Consider the following 17,306-nt stretch of genomic DNA (forward strand, 5'->3'; position numbering starts at 1 on the left):
CTTGGGTTTGAAATGTGGTGCTGCCGTTTACTGGGCCTTAATTGGGTTATTTAATCTTAATGAACTTTGATTTTCTCATTTCTAAAATGGAGATGATAAAACTACTTCCTTTTGGGGGTTGTTGTGAGGGTTGAATGAGATGTATGCTTAGCACTCACTGGGCCTGGCAAAAGCACTCAGTGTATGTTTGCTATTTTTGTTGTTAGTATGGGTACTAAGTGAAATAGTACCAGAAATCATTGCACAACTAACCAATACTTTGTTACAGGGCAAATCTCTGCCTACTCATATACAGGAAGGGAATGAAAGGAATAATGAATGGAAGTTAGGAGACCTGTGCTTAGTGTGATTAAAAATAATAACAATAAAAGTTAGTATTTATTATTCCTTTACTAAATGTTTCGTACTCACAACAATCCTAAGTATGTAATGTCATTATCCCCATTTTAAATATGAAGAGACTGAAATTTAAAAAGATTTGACTACTTGTATAAAGTAACACAGCTAGCAATTAGCAGAAGTGAGATTTGAATTTAGGCAGATAGACTCCAGAGCCTCCATGCTTAACTGTGATGCTATGTTACCTTCTTGATTCTGCAATTAGCCCTATGACCGGGGCATAAAGGGCACACATATGGCTGTGTAAGTTATATGCCGAGCAACTCAAGGAGTAGTCTACTCATACTGGATATATGCAGTGAATAACCTGCACAGTTATATGGGTGGCTGTGTGGAAGTTCCTTAGCTTATCTGAGTTTTTGTTTTCTTGTCCCTAAAATGAAAGTTCTGAACTATTTACTCATTGGGCCTCTTCTAGCTGAGGGTCTAGTATAATTGTGTGGATAATTCAAAAACCATTTCTAATTTACTTTGGAGAGTTTTATACATATATTTGAAGTAGTCAGTATCTGATGAATTCCTAGAATAAACCCAATAAGGACACGGCACTGGGAAGAGCTGGAGCTAGGGTTGCTGCCTACTCTTCCCGTCGTGTTCCTCTGCTCAGGTTCTCCATGAAGAGACAGTTCATATCCGCAGCTGATACAAAGAACTGCAGAAACTATATGTCTCTTTCTCAGATATCCTGAGAAATCGGGATATGCTTAAAGGAATGGATTTGCAAGGCTTTCTTTGCTATGTGAACTGCATGAAAATTATGTGTAAACTTAATTTTCAAAAGCAGATATTCAAGTAAGTTAAGTGTTATCTACAAAAACTGATTTTAATGAAGCAATTAATTAAGCAAGAATTTTATGTGCTACCCATCAATAAATTAAAGGTACCATTTGGTTGATAATACTGTGGATCTATACATTTGTACAGATAAATTAGCTTTAGATAATGAGATATCACTATCACTATATTAGGACTCAGACTAGACCCTTAGATACTTTGCTTGCTTTCAGTTGAATGATGCTTTCTGTAGGCGTGCTTAACTAGATTAGCATGTTCTGCTACTCAATTGTATTCCACCCCTAAATAGAATTCTTTTTTAATATTTATACATCATCATTAAAGATATACAGTTAAGATAAAGTTAAAAAATAAGTACAACATTCTTATTCTTTCCATCCCACACCCCCCACAAGGTTTCTTTCTGAGTCTTCTTAGAATTAACAGGTTCTCCCCATCCCTAATAAGTTTTTGTGCCTCTGGCACGTCACCAAGTGTCACAACCTCTTTGGCCTGTCTTCCTGTGTAGACAGTCAACTGAACTCCCCTGTGAGAAAGAGAATTATCTGCTTGCAACTAACCAAAGGTCAGGAACTCCTTTACCATTTCTAATGTTCCTTATGCTTTAAGATGATCTCTTATTCCCTACTCCTGCCCTACTGGTTTATTCATCGTTACTTGGCTCCATCCTTCACCTTCCTGCCTCAGAGCTTTTGCTTAGGCTGATTTCCTTTGCCGGAAATTTGTCTCCCCTTCACTCATTTCTGCCTGTCACTCTCCATCCAAAGCCCATTTCAGATTGCACTTTCTCTAATATGTCTTTACATCTTCTGTACCCCCACAGCAGTTTGCTTATACTTTAGTTATAACTACAGGGACTGCATTTGCTGAACTCGAAAATCAGGATGCATGCTTTGACAACTATAAGTATACTTACAGGAACAATGTGCTGGATTATTTGAAATCAACATGATTCTAGAAAATTCAGAGTGCATGTTTGCCTTAATTGTAGCATTCATTACAATCTGCCTTGTGTTGGTGTTAATCATGTATTTGAGTCCTCCTGTTGTTGTGAGCAAGAATTGTGTCGTATGCATCCCTGTGTCACCCCACACCTGTCAGGTTCCTTTCTCTACAGTAGGCATTCTATTTTTAATGCAGTTATCAACTATTTATTAAACTCATGTAATGTGGTGGGCACTGTGCTGGGTGCTGGAGATGAGATGAGGTGCTTTCCACCATGAAATAAACTACCATGAGATGAGCGCCATGGTAGGCTAGACCTGGAACACATTGAGGGCATCCTCATCCAGAGTTGGAGAGTTAGGGAGGTCTTGAAGGAAGTGATTTATAAGCAGAGAACTGAAGGTTGAGAAAGATTATATCAGGGAATGATAGGGCTTAGGGGCTCATGGTAGAAAATAGTCTGTGTAAAGGTTCAACGGTGGGTGAAGGAGTGGCCTGTTGCAGAAATTCCTTTTTTTTTTTTTTTTTCAGTCCCATTTGTAGTGTAGAGTGTGAAGCAGGGAATGAGAGAAGAGGTTTAAAAGGGAAGCGGGTCACTGGGCAAGGTGCTACAGGATATAGGTATGATTAAGGCATGGCCCCTGGTTTCCCAGAATTTATGTTAAAGAGGAGAGGTTCCAGGTACTGTAAGTACACATGTTAAGGCACTTCACCCTCCTGAAGGCAGGGGAGGTTTACTATAAGATGTGAGCTTTAAGTTGAAATCTAGATCACTAAGTGCTAAAGGAATTAAATTGCTAGCATTTAGCTGTTTTGCCTTTTCTACTTTACTGAGTCTTAGCGTGAAATGGAAACTGTCAAGGAGTAAGAGAGACAGCATCTCCTATCTGCTTCCTTACTGCTAGCTTTCCTTTCTACATCTATGCTGAAATAGATTGATTACATAAAGTATAATCTTCTTTTTTTTTCCTCTTCCAATCCAAAAGCAGTTTCTCAGTCACTTTATTACTTGACTTGAAGCTTCTTCCCCCTTTTCTGATCAATATTTTAACTGAGTCTTAGGTAAAATGAAATTTACATTTAGGTGTTCCCTTAGCAACCATCACACAAAATCAAATACACCTGCTTTCATAATCGGCTCGTCTTTTGAAAAACCTTGTAGCTACCCAATTTTCTAGTATTAGCAAAATGGCTTTCTAAATGGGCTAACGTCTCTTTCAAAACAAAGCATTTCAAGAACCATATTTGAATGGAATTTATGAGGTTTTAAAATAGAGATAAAAAGTGGCTTTACCATTTATTTAATCAGTCAATCAATAAACATTTCTCAGTACACTACTATAGGTGTTATGTTAGGTCCTGTGGATTACAGAGATGACAAAGATACGGTGTTTTGTGCTGAGAAATCTTGTAATAGGAAATAGCTACAGCAATAACTGTAAAACAGGGTTTAAACAAGAAGATGCATATTGAATGTGGGACCATATACATATATGAGTTTATTTTAATGGGAGTTGTTAAAATGATCTTTAACCTCTTTTGGACTGAATCTGAGAGATACCAGCTATCAGTGCCTGAAGCTCTAATCCCAGAAGTAAAATTTAAAGACCTAAAAAGTCTTTGCATTTGGGAGTTCTCACATTGTCATAGGAATCTAGGGAAGAAATCCGACAGTGCCATGAGAAACTGTCAGAAACTGTGTTCTATATTAAGTCGATGTAAAGTTCGCAGAGGAATTTCTGGACTCTAATTTTGTAATAAATGTGATGTTCTTGCCAAGGAAGAACATGGAAGGCTGAAAGGATATAAAATGTACAAAGATTACTATGCTTAAAGTAACACTTAAAATAACCTGATAACCTGAGCTAAGCTCACCAGCAGTTTAGACTTGTAATTGTCCAACAGAGCAGAATTCTGACCAAGAGTACAAAAGGGTATGGAGCCCACGGACATGGATTCTAACAGTGGTTTAAAAGTCCCTACTGTGGAATTAAGCAAGTCTCTCCCTTCATCCTTCCCACCACAATTTTATTGAGAAATAATTGACGTACATCACTGTATAAGTTTAAGGTGTACAACGTGCTAGTTTGATATACATACACTGTGAAATGATGAGCAGGGTAAGTTTAGCTAACATGCATCCTCTCACTTAGATACAATGAAAAGAAAAGAAAGAAACAAGGAAAAAAATTTCTCCTCGTGATGAGAACTTTTAGGATTTACCCTCTTAACTTTCCTATCCATCGTACAGCAGCGTTAGCTGCAGTCATCAGTTAGTGTAGAGTCCTGTATAGCATGTTCCGTCTTGCCAGCTCCCCTCCTCATGTTTACCTACTTTCCACAGCCTGCCTCCTAACATGTGATCTTCCTGGCATCATTGAGCTCTCTGGAAGTTGCAGGGTAATCATTCTCCATCCAATCTACTTGCCACCCTGAATGTCAGTTCTGTGAAGAGTGTTACCTTAAGGCCCATCTGCTTTTCCAACTCATCTAGAAATTAGAGGAGTGTTTTTTCTTAATCTCTTTACACCTTCATTATACAGCTTTTTAGATTATATACAAATGGTTTGCTTACTTGTTTCTCTCTTCCACTGAAAGGAGGAAGAGACCTCATTTGTGGTATTCATAACTGTGTCTCTAGAATTTAGCCCAGTGCTTGATGCGTAGTAGATCCTAAATATATGTATGATGAGCTGTGTTTTAAACACATTTTGGAAAACTTTGAGTTAGTGCTCATGCTAATGTGTTCAAGGTTTGTAGGTCTGGTCTCTGTAGGCCATTTTCTCTTCTTCCGTTCCATAGTCAAATTTATACCACAGAGTCATCTTATTGGATACTTGACAAGTAGGCACTATATTCCTATGCTCTGTGCTAAGAATAGGTTAAAAGAATTAATAAAAGCTATATAATGAAAACTGGCACTGTTCTAAGCACTTGATGCGTATTAAGTTGTGTTCCACAACAATCTCTGTGAAATAGATATTATCATGTCCATTTTCCAAACAAGGAAATTGAGGCATAGTGAGATTAAGTAACTTGTCCAAGGTTACACATCTAATAAGTAGAATAACTGGGATTTTTGCGTAGGCAGTCTTTGAACCTGCTGTCTTAGTCACTGTATAATGTTGCCTTGAGAACACAAGGATTAGATTGTCAGGTACAGATTGTAAAGTCTGTAAGCATTAGAGAAGAAAATTTTCTCAAGGGCTGGAATAATCAAAGAAGTCGCTTGAGAGAAGTGCACATTGGAAGAAAAATGGATATCTATTTTTTCATTCAGCTCTAATTGGCTAGAATTGTTTTTGTCACAACCAAATTAATATAAAGAGTATAAGCTTTGGATTGATGGTCAGCAAAAGCCAAAGCTGTTGGCTTTGGATGTGTCTCCTGACCTTTCTTCCACTGTGTGAGCTATTTCAAATGGCTATTACGTTCTTGGGACTGGCTTACTGATACTAGGTCACCTGGTTTGACTTTCACAGGAATTAGAAATGCCTTGGTGTTTACGACTAAAAACATAATTCATACTAATTGTCTGCTACCTGTTTTGTGAATATAATTATCTGGGTTCAGATTTTAGTGCCCAGAAAATTTGAAGCCATGTGTCTTCAGAATTACTTGCAATTTCTATAAAAAAGTGCCCATACTCTCAAAGTGCTTTTTCTCCCAAATATTCAGCAAAATACTTTAAATTATAACACATACTTTGTAATTATCGCTTAAATATGCTATGCTGAAACTCATAGATAGTATAATCTTCTTTTATCTAGGAATATGTATATATTCTGAAGTGTACTATAAATGCTTAAGGAAAATACTTTATAGAAAATGTATTTGAATATGTATATGTTCAGATACTACTACACTATACGTTATACTAAACATTTTCATCCACATGTAGAACCACTATGGATACAACTTCTATAAATAAAATGTTGAGTGGTGTGTTGATGACTTAAATACAGTGATATTTATTGACATTGGTGATATAAGTACCTTAAATGGTGAACAATTCTTGCTTTCGTTGTGAACAAAACAAAGTATGAACTTTATTTATGTAGTAGTTGCTTTCTTGGAAAATTCAGTGTTCATTAAAACCATGCAAAAGCATTTTATATAAAATGAAATTCAGATCTTGGTTCAGATAATAATAAACAGATTTTTTTTCATCTGAGTAAGTATCTGATGGGGCATTCAAAGATTGAGAAACATGGTCACATCAAGTCTTGGTTGTATGGTTGTGTTTAGGAAGTTTATCAACCCTAGCCCTCTTATTCAGTACCTCCTCCCACCTCAATAAAGTAGATTTTAAGGCAAAAAGACTTATTAAAGTATAAACCAGTATGTGTGTGTATGTGTATATATACTTTATATATATATATAGTTCAACCATTTAGGAAGATAAAATAATTATAAATTTGTACATACCTAATGGCATTGCTTCTAAATATATAAAGCAAAACTCAACAGAAATACAAGGGAAATTTGGCAAGTCCACAATGAAAGAGATTTTATATACCTCTTTTGGCAAATACTGGAATAAGAAGATAAATGTCTTAGTTCATTCAGGCTGCTATAGCAAAATACCATTAACTGGGTGATTTATAAAAGACAAAAATTTATTTCTCACAGTTCTGGAGGCTGAGAAGTCCAAAATCAAAGCATTGGCAACTTTGGTGTTGGGTGACAGCTCACTTCCTCACATACTGCCATTTCCAAGCTGTAACCTCACGTGGCAGAAGGGGACTAGGGAGCTCTGTGGGGTCTATTAGAAGACCATGACTCCCATTCATGAGAGCTCCACCCTCATGACCTAAGCCCCTCCCAGAGCTCACACCTTTTAGATTTTGACATGTGAATTTGGGAAAGGGACGTGAATATTCGGTCCATAGCAATAAATCAGTCAGGATATAGAATATTGAGCTATACAACTAATTACTTGACCTAATAAGATGTCTAAATACACTGATATAGTGGAATGAGCCTATACTGACTTGTGAGAGGTACATATATGCATCAGTGATTGCATGTTGATTGCTTGCAATTGGTCATAGTGGGAGTATTCACACCCTGGAAATGGGCAACAGTACACATCTGGGTATCTGTTTGAGAGCCAGTTGTTCAATATTTGCCAACACACCAATGCATGTATAGAGGAATGCATGTGAGTCTTGCAGATTATACTTTTTTTTCAATTACATATGGAAATATTTTCCAAATTGACCATATGTTGGTCCATAAAGCAAATCTCCATAAATTTTGATGGATTTAAATTACATGAAGTGTGTTGTTTGACCATAATGGAATCAAACTATAAATCGATAGCAAAATGATAACCATTAAATTATGAAATATTTGCAGAATTAGCAATATACTTCAATATAATCCATAAGTCAAAGGAAAAATGATAATGGGCTTTAGGAAATATTTTGAATTGAATGATAACAAATATAGATCAACACTATTGGATGCAGCTGTTATTAGAGGGATATATGTAGCCTTAAATACCTTAGAAAGAAGACAGGCTGAAAAGCGGTGATACAAATATCCATTTCATGTAGTTAGAAAAAGAACAGCAAACTGAACTCAAGAAATACAGAAGAAAGAAAATAAAGACAAGAGCAGAAATGAAGTAGAAATCAAACTTACAGTAGAGAAATTCAGGAAAACCAAAAGTTGATTGTTTGAAAAGACTAATAAAATATATAAACTTCTACCAACATTGTCCAGGTAAAAATCAGGGAAGGCACAAATAAACAGTATCAGGGATGAAAAGGGGAACAATTCCAACATGTTTACATTTAAAAAAAATATGAAGAACTTTTTGCCAGTGAATTAGAAAATTTTAGTTGGTATGGACAGATTCCTAGGAAAATACATCTTACCAAAGCTGGCGGAAGAAATGGAAGCTTATGCATGGTCTTATACCTTTTAGCATGGTTGTACTGTTGTGTACTTTTTTGTACTCTGATTTTTTTCACATAACAATTTTACGTATTCTATATAACAAACTCCTTACATTTGTTACTTTTACTGCTTATAAAAAATCTTTGTTAAATATCAGTAATAAAGAACATTTGTACACTTTACTGTTTTTTGTAGTTGTGCAGAGCACTGCCATGAGAATTGTAGTACAAATCACCTTTCCCCTTTGGCTATTTCCTTGGGGGTATATTCCCTACAATGGAGTTACTAGGAGAAAAATTGTGAGTGGTCTCTTTTTTCTTTTTGTACATAGCCAAATTAACATCCTGCAAAACTGAGTCAATTTACAGATCCAATAGCAATGTATAAGTGCACCCATTTCCCCAAATTTCAGCTAGCAGATAACTATAAACTGTATGTGTTTGTTAGCTTAATAGATAAGTAATGGAACTTTTAAGTTGTTTTAATTTATATTCATTTAATTGCTATTGAGGATTTATCTTTTTTTTTTTCACATGATTATATCCTATTTCAATCTTTTTATATAAACTGCCTGTTCATCTTCTTTGTTAACTTATCAGGTGGAATCTGAGTATTAGCCTGATATATGTACATTAATTTTTTATTCAAGTTGGATAGTGAGCCGTTATCAGTTACATTTTTCTCATGAATTTTTCACATTATGGTGCTTTCTTTTGATAGTCATTTTATTACATTTCATAGCATTTCATAGCTTAACAGCCTTTTTATTTTTAAGGCATTTGAATACATTTATCTTGTATGAGATGGCATACTCTATTTCCTTAAAAGTCAGAAATACATCTCCCTTGTAAAGCTCGAATAAAATGCCATTTCATAGTGAGCTACCTGGTTCACTATCCCCAAGCTCTTTAAATCCTCACCTTTGGAACCACTTAACCTCTGCATGTATAGTAAGCCTGGACTGGCTCAATCTGTTTTCTGCTAACTTGGTTTCTGCCTCCTTCCTGTAATTGTGCTTAGACCTTTCACAGCAGTTCTATCACAGGGTCTCTGCTTTGACAATTTACCTCGTACTCTGATTCTTCTAAGACTGGGAATTTGCCTTTCCCTCCCCTGTTCTTTTAGCAGCTTGGTTTCTGATTCTAAATCCCAGCCTAGCAACTGGGACTGCAGAACCTGCTGCCATAACTCTGGACATCAGCTGCCTATCCAAATAATGCCCACCTCCACTGCCATCCACGTTGCTCTTCTTTACCTGTCTCCCAGACCACCAACACCTGCCCCCTCTCCTGGGCTTCCCCAGTGCTGACTGTTTACCTGGACTGCCATCTCTCATCCCCAGATTCTCCAGGCATTGGCCTGCCTGGCTGGAATTCTTACCCATTGCCTTTAGCTAAATCTGTCTTACTGCAACATAATGGATGCGTTTTTATTCTCAGATACTAGCTTTGTCTGACCTCTCCTGACACCAAATTTCAATTTTTAAAACATAATTTAACTTTATAATTTAGCAAAATACTTTGTCATTGAAGTTTTGACTGTTATCTGGAATTTGGTGCAAATGTACAGTGTATGGAATGATTTTGAGTTATTTATTTTTAACCATATATGTAACCAGCTGGGAAAACATTTATAAATGATTTTTTCTCCATTGCTCTGTAACTTTTATTTTTAACAAAATTTTAGTTATAATAATAATAATTTGAATCTATTTCTGAATGCTCTATATCATTGATTAGTCTCACTCATTTAGTTAAAATAGCACATAATTCTGGCAATTGTTGAAGTATGTGTTTGTGAATGTGAGTATCGTCATCTTTATCTTTCTCATTGTGAGAAAGATTTATTTCTCTACTTATTTAAATCTTCCATTTTTTTACTCAGTAGGGCCTCAGTTTTCTTTGTGTCACAAACAATCAATGCATTGACATTACTGTTCTAGTAACTACTGAGAGTGTAATCTCATTTTTTTCCAGTTATTCATTGTATTTTCTGTATTATTAGTATATAAGGATGCATTTAATTAATTTTTTTGGATTTACTTCATTCCACAACACTGATGAACTCATTTATTACCTCTGGTAATATTTTGGTTGACTTCTTTGGATTTTCTGAGTACTGTGTATTCATGTCACAAGCAAAAAGTGATTTTTAGTATCCTCCTTTCATAAATGTACCTTCAGTTCCTTTTTTTCTCTCTGGAAATCTTGATCAATATTCCATTAAAAGAGAATGGCAACCAGGAAAAGAAAAAGGGCTAGCATTTTGGGGGTTGTATTTTTGCCTGTACTTGATTTTAGAGAGAGTAATTCTAGTCACACTTCTCTATGAACTATATCATTGATTTAGTTTTTAAATGTGCCCTTTTCATGTTAGGAATGAAAACATTTAATTTTGTTAATCAAGAAAATACATTGAACATTACCAATGTTTCTTGGCAGCTATTGAAAAAATAATTGTATATATTTTCCCATCACCACATTACACTAACTTGTATTGATAGAATAAATAGTAAGTTATAGTTGATAACTTTAAAAAATTATGTTCTAGTATTCTATTTCTTCAGATTTTAAGATTTTACTCAGGCTATACATACATATATAGGTTGAATAATATAATACATAATATATGTATATACAAACACATACACACATTGTTTTTTCAAAACTAATATCAGCCTAGAATTCTCTCATTTGATATTTTTCTTCTCAATTTTTAGGATAAAAACATACCTGCATTATACCATGACATGGGCAGCATAACTTCTTTTTCTATATTTAAAAATGATTTGAAGCAAAAGAATGTGTAGTCTAAGAAAGTTTGAAATAAGTTTTACTGACTCCATCAGCTCCAGTTGATTTAAGCATTTGTCTAAAAAATGTAACTTCCCATCATTGGAGTAGTATATGCATTCTCTGTTTCTTGTAGTACTGATTTTTAGTCTCTGTGTTTTAGTAGAAATGTATTCTTTTTTAATAAATGGTTACCAAATTTATTTGAAAATACTCAAGAGGATTTAATTTTTCCTGTCATTCTAATTCAAACATGTAGTTTAATATATTTTTTGAGCACTTACTGTCTGCCAAGCACTGATTTAGACACTAGGGATGAAGCAGTAAAAAAAAAATATATATATATATATACATACACACACACACACACACACAAATTCTCTATTGTCATTTATAGAGCTTGCAGTCTAGTAAGAGTAAGATGAAACAGACCTAAAGGTGGTAATTGAATATAAATATAAATCATGTTGACTGCAATGAAGGAAATAAATAAAAATGGTGCAATAAAGAGTACTTGGTCATGTAGGTAGGGTAGTCTACTTTCTGTTAGGTTATCAGGGAGGGCCTGTCTGAACAGCTGATATTTAAGCTGAACTAGCCAAGGAAAGGGCTAGCAGAGGAGCATTCTAAGCAGGAGAAACAACAGAGTGAAGACCCTGAGATGGTAGAGAGCCTGGTATACCTATGGCTTGTGTTTGTCTTCTTTTTAATTAATTGATGTAATCTTTTATTTGCCAGATGTATTATTTTCCCCCCTTATACCCAATCACTGGCTTTATTAACCCCCTCCACTTTTTTTTTCTTCCTGTATTTTGCTTCTGTCTCATCTAAGTTTTCTTGTTTTCTTTTCTCTTTTGGCTTATAATACTTGATTCTCTTCCTTTTTCCTAAGAAATTGGATTTTTTTTTCTTTACTGAGCAACAACAGGACTCATGTAACCCATTGGATCTCCCTATTTGTATCAATTGCTAGGAAACCCTGAACTAAATTTGTGACCATTCTCTAGGAAATGGAAAGACATTTTAGCATGCATTTTTGTACTAAACTCACTGCTAGTTTAATCTGAATTGTACTTCCTGTATTTTTCTTTGCCATGATTTTCCTTAGTTTCCTTTAGTTTTGGGGAGAAAAGGACTTTGATTATCACAGTTTATTATATTATTTTAAATGATAGAACTTTAAAAATGATTACAAAATTTTATTACCTTTTACATTAGATCTATCTGTAGCCATATCTGTTCCTTTTTGAAACAAGATGGGACACCAAAATGTGAACAGTTGTCTTATAAGTACTTTAAGTGAGGCTTTTCTTTTTAATTTAAAAAATTGTGGTATAATTTACATATGGTAAAATTTGCCCTATTTACTAGCATATACTTCTGTAAGTTTTGACAAGTGCAAACCAACAAAATTAAGAGATGAAACAATTCCACTGCCCTCTTCTCCAATTCCCCCCATACCTCTTTGTATTTAATCCCTCCTCCCAGCCTCTGACATATCTGTTTTCCATCCCTATTATTTTCCTTTTTCCAGAATGCCACATAAATGGAATCATACAGTGTGTATTCTTTTGCAATGGCTCCTTTCACTTATCATAATGGATTTGACATTCATCCATGTTGTTACATATCTATGGCTCTTGCCTTTTAATTCCTAATTAAGCTCTGAGATTCCAATATACGATGTAATGCACCACAATTTATTTATGCACTACTTGATAGGACGATTGGGTTTTTTCCCAGATTTTGATGCTTAACAAAAAAAATCCTGTATAAATACTCACTTGTGTCTTTTTGCGTGAGCATAAGTTTCATTTCATTTAAACACCTAGGAGCATAATCACTGGTTCATACAGTAAATGTGTATTTTTTATGAGAAGGTGCCTACTTTCCGAAGTGGTTGAATCATTTTACCTTCCTTCTTAGTTGTGGATTTAATTCACTACATTTCTCTTTTTCAAGTGCCACACATACTTTTACTGCTTTTTGGCCAACACTTGTTATAAGGTATTTAGAACAAAGAGAAGATACATTGTGTAATATTTAAAATTAGCAATAATTTAAAAGCAAAACCTAAAAGCATGTCACAGGTAGTATTTTCATTTTGATTTCATAAAATGTCAAATCCATTAATTGATTTTGCTTTACTCTTACAATTTTCATTTCTTTTTAAGCTCATCTTGCTTTTAATAAGTAATGAGGTCTAAGAGAGCTCTATTTTGTATGGACTTTTGTCTTTTAGCAAGTAATGTTATATTGAGAATGAATTAAAAATGGGATACTAAAGAGTGGAATAGCATATTAAAAGCCTTTTGTTTTTCTGTAACTTTAAATGTACATTTATTTATTTATTGAACAAGCATTTACTGGGTATTATGTGCAAGTAACGGTGCTATGTGTCATGGGCAGTACAAAGATGTATGAGATAGAGTCCCTGATACCAAGCAAACCCCCATGGGATCACTTTCGTAATCTCTTTCCCAGATTCAGCTTTCCCATTTGATATATAAAAGGTTGTATTATGTGTGCAGTTGCTACTATCTTTGAAATGTAACAATCCCAGATTCAAACCCTGGCTCTGCTACTTACTAGATGTCTGACCTTGAGTGCAAGTTGCTTAATGTTTCTAAGCATCACTTTCTTCATCTAAAAAATTGACTGATAATACTTTTTTTACATTTCCTATAAGGATTAAAATTTAAATGCAATAATGTGTTTAATGTGGTGGCAGGGTAATGGACACATAGTAACTACTCAAAATTGGCGTCCTTGAAAAATTATTTCTATGACATTTACAATTTATATTCTAGTAGTGAAGATAAAATGTATATCACTGTAGTTTAGTTGCCCTGTATAACTATGAAATGGTTCTTTTGTTGCAAAACACAATCTGTATCAAAGGTAATTATTTGATTAAACAAGTTATAGTCATTTTTCCATTGTTGAGTATTCTTATTTTCAACACAGAATGGGTTATATACTAGTGCCAGTTGAGCAGCAAATTTCCAGAGATCATTCATTTCCTTAAAAAATTATGTACAGTTGGATTTTGGCAACTGAGAGGCAAGTTCTCGCTAACTCACTGACAAAGAAGCAATTTACAGATTTGCAAGTTTTAAATGGAAAAATCCCTATTGAAATCGTTGAAGAAGGGCCAAATATGCAGTGTGTCAGAAGCAGAGAAGTGTGAGCTCTCAAAATATGCATGCTTTGACCTTTTTCTGTTTGTTTTAGCTTTTCAGCTCTGCAACCTATTAGAAGATGGAGGACTGCGGACGTTTTGGTAAGTTGAAATGGACTTTCATTTCAAATTGCTCTGATCCAAGACTAGTTTCCTTTTTGGATATGGTTTAATGCCTGTGAGTGCAAGGAAGAAGTCGTTGGCTTGGACAGATCTGTGGCCTGGTGCTGAAGAAATGTAGAGCTGTGGAGCCATGCCCCAAAGAGATGTGCAGGACCAAGTCGTTGGTAGTTGTGAACAAGTAGAAATATTTCATGCCAGGGAGAAATCCTCAACATTTTATGCCTTCTCATTCCAGGGCTTCAGAGTTTCTTTTCTTTCTAATTTTAATTAATTCCTTAACTACATTCTTCTTTTTAAAAATTAAAATATTATATATGAGACCAAAGTCTGCTTTAATCAGTAGTCCCAACTCCAGTCTATTCTTTCTTCTCTGATTAACTACTTTCACAAGTTTGGTTTTTACCCTTTCAAATTTCTGCCAGGCTTTTCCATACTTACATACGTATCTTCTATTGGGCTATGTGTGCTTGTGCGTAGGTGCCTGTGCATGCTCATGTGCACTGTCACATAATTGGTATTATTCTGTACAAAGTATCTTGCAACTGTTTTTTTCCTTTGCTCAACAAAGTGTCTCAGGTGGGTATTTATGTTGTTGCATGTGTACCTAGCTCATCCCTTTTACTAGCTTCACGTTGTTCTATAATATGAACTCCTCATAGTTTATTTAGCAGTTCTCTTATTCATGGGACTTTAGGTTGTTTCAGATTGTCACTAGTAGAATCAACAATTTTTGTAAGTGGCTTTGTGTGTATAGATGCAAGTATTTTCTGTAGGGGAAATGCAGAGGTTTGAAGTTACTATGTCTTTGAGTATAAGCAATCTCAATAACTATGTATTATCAAATTGCCCTCCAAGGCTCTTTGTGGCATTTTCTGTACATCTTACCCAAATCTGAACAAAATCAGACTGTTAAAAATTGAAACATAGTTGATTTACAATATTGTGTTACTTTCAGGTGTGCAGCATACTGATTCAGTATTTTTGCAGGTTATAGTCCATTATAGGTTATTACAAGATAACAGCTATAATTCTCTGTACTGTATAGCAAATTCTTGTTGCTTATCTGTTTTATATATAGTAGTTTGTATCTGTTAATCGCATACCACTAATTTGTCCCTTCTCCCTCCTGCTCCCCTTTGGTAACTACAAGTTTATTTTCTATATCTGCGAGTCTGTTTTGCATATTGGTGTTATTTTTGAGATTTCACATATAAGTGATATCCTACAGCATTTGTCTTTGTCTGACTTATTTCGCCAAGCGTAAGATTCTCTAGGTCCATCCTTGGTGCTGCAAATGGCAGTATTTCATATTTTTTATGGCTGAGTAAGATTCCATTGTATATATACACACATCACATCTTAATCCGGTTATCTGTTGATGGGCATTTGGGTTGCTTTCATAGCTTGCCACCATGAACATTGCGGTATATGTATCTATTCTAGTTAGTGTTTTCGTTCTTTTTCTGGATACATACCCAGGAGTGGAGTTGCTGGATCATATGGTAGTAATACTTTTAGTTTTTTGTGGAATCTCCGTAGTGTTTTGGATAGTGGCTGCACCAACTTAGATTCCCACCAACAGTGTACAAGTGTTCCCTTTTCTCCACATTCTCGCTAACATTTGTTATTTGTATACTTTTTGATGATAGCCATTCTGATAGGTGTGAAGTAATATCAGTGTTGTTCAGATTTGCATTTCTCTAATAATTAACAATGTTGAACATCCTTTCATGTTCCTGTTAGCCATCTGTATGTCTTGTTTGGAAGAATGTCTATTCAGATCTTCTGCCCATTTTTTGATTGAATTGTTTATTCTTTTGATACTGAGTTGTATGAGCTGTTTGTATTTTTTAGATATTAACCCCTTGTTAGTTACACTGTTTGCAAATCTTTTCTCCCATTCCATAGGTTGTCTTTTTGTTTTGTCGATGGGTATCCTTTGCTATGCAAAACTTTTTAATTAGGTCCCATTTGTTTAACAAAATCAGACTTTTAAATTTTTGCAAATAATGTTTGAAAAGTAGTAGCTTGTATTTCTGATTTGCATTTCCTTGATAACTAAAGGGTTAATTATTTCTTTGTATCTTTATTGGCCATTTGTATTTCTGTACCTGTAAATTGCCTGTGTAAATTATTTGTCTTTTTTCCTACTGAGTTGTCTTTTATATTATGGATTTGTAGGAGTCTTTTGATTATTCCTATTTGGTTAAATGCATTGCAATATCTTCTCCCAGTCTGTTACTTGCTTTTAACTTTGGTTTGGTAATTTTTTTGTATACCTTTTTTTTTTTTTTTATTTTGGTATAATCAGATTTATCACTTTCTTTCATTTATGGATTTTGGTTTTGTGAATTGTTTTAAAAGGATATCTTAAACCTATATCTCAAGCTCCTAAAAAGGTTTTCTTCTAGTATTAATAGATTTTAAATTATTGATTTGTTTTATTTTTAACTTTTAAGAATTTAGTATATTTGGAGTATGTATGTGTATATATGCATGTGTATGCAAGCTGTGTCTTATCTGAGGCAAGTGAGGTTAATTTTTTTCTTTCTTAAATTTTTGATATGTTGGGTTCCAGAATACTCAAGATGGTCTTTTTGTTTGTTTGTTTGTTTTTTCTTCCTCTCCTCTAGCATCTTTCTCTCTCCTTAGACTTGGGTCCTCCATCCTTATATCTATGTTTACTTTCTGGTTCATATACGACATACTACAAATTTTCAGTCACCATTTCCATTTGGTCAGCTTCCAGAATCATTACTGTAGGAGGTTCCCCAGATGTAGAATAAATAGTTCTTGCTCTCAAAGACCTGGACAGATTAGGAAGTTATCCAAAATCAGAACAAGCAAAAGGTCAAAGCTATGATGTCAGATCTATCTTAAGAGGATGGAAAACAGCATTTATTAACAATTACTACATGTAAGACCATGTATAAGGTGTTTGAGCATAGTTTTAATAATGTCAACATCTCTGTGAGGTAGCTATTACCGTCATTTTTTTTAAATGAGGAAACTGGAGCTCAGAGTGGTTAAATAACTTGCTTAAGGTCACATGAATAGTATAATAGTCAGAATTTTCCAGAGAAACAGAACCAACAGGGGATATAGATATTTATTTACTTATTTACTTTCTTACTTATTTAAAGGAATTGGCTCCTGGGGTTGTG

The 17,306-nt window shown here is 34.6% G+C and overlaps 1 long non-coding RNA gene across 12 annotated transcripts in view; it reads left to right on the forward strand.

Moving 5' to 3' along the window:
* LOC123619413 (uncharacterized) overlaps positions 1-17,306 on the forward strand; it is an 874,904-nt gene that overhangs the window by 241,999 nt on the left and 615,599 nt on the right. For all 12 annotated transcript variants that reach the window (XR_012504656.1, XR_012504652.1, XR_012504653.1 and 9 more), the window contains one exon: positions 14,073-14,121. This is a non-coding gene — a long non-coding RNA (uncharacterized LOC123619413). The remainder of the gene's footprint in view (positions 1-14,072; positions 14,122-17,306) is intronic.

Source organism: Camelus bactrianus, chromosome X (genome assembly GCF_048773025.1).
Source record: "Camelus bactrianus isolate YW-2024 breed Bactrian camel chromosome X, ASM4877302v1, whole genome shotgun sequence".
Taxonomy (NCBI): Eukaryota; Metazoa; Chordata; class Mammalia; order Artiodactyla; family Camelidae; genus Camelus; species Camelus bactrianus.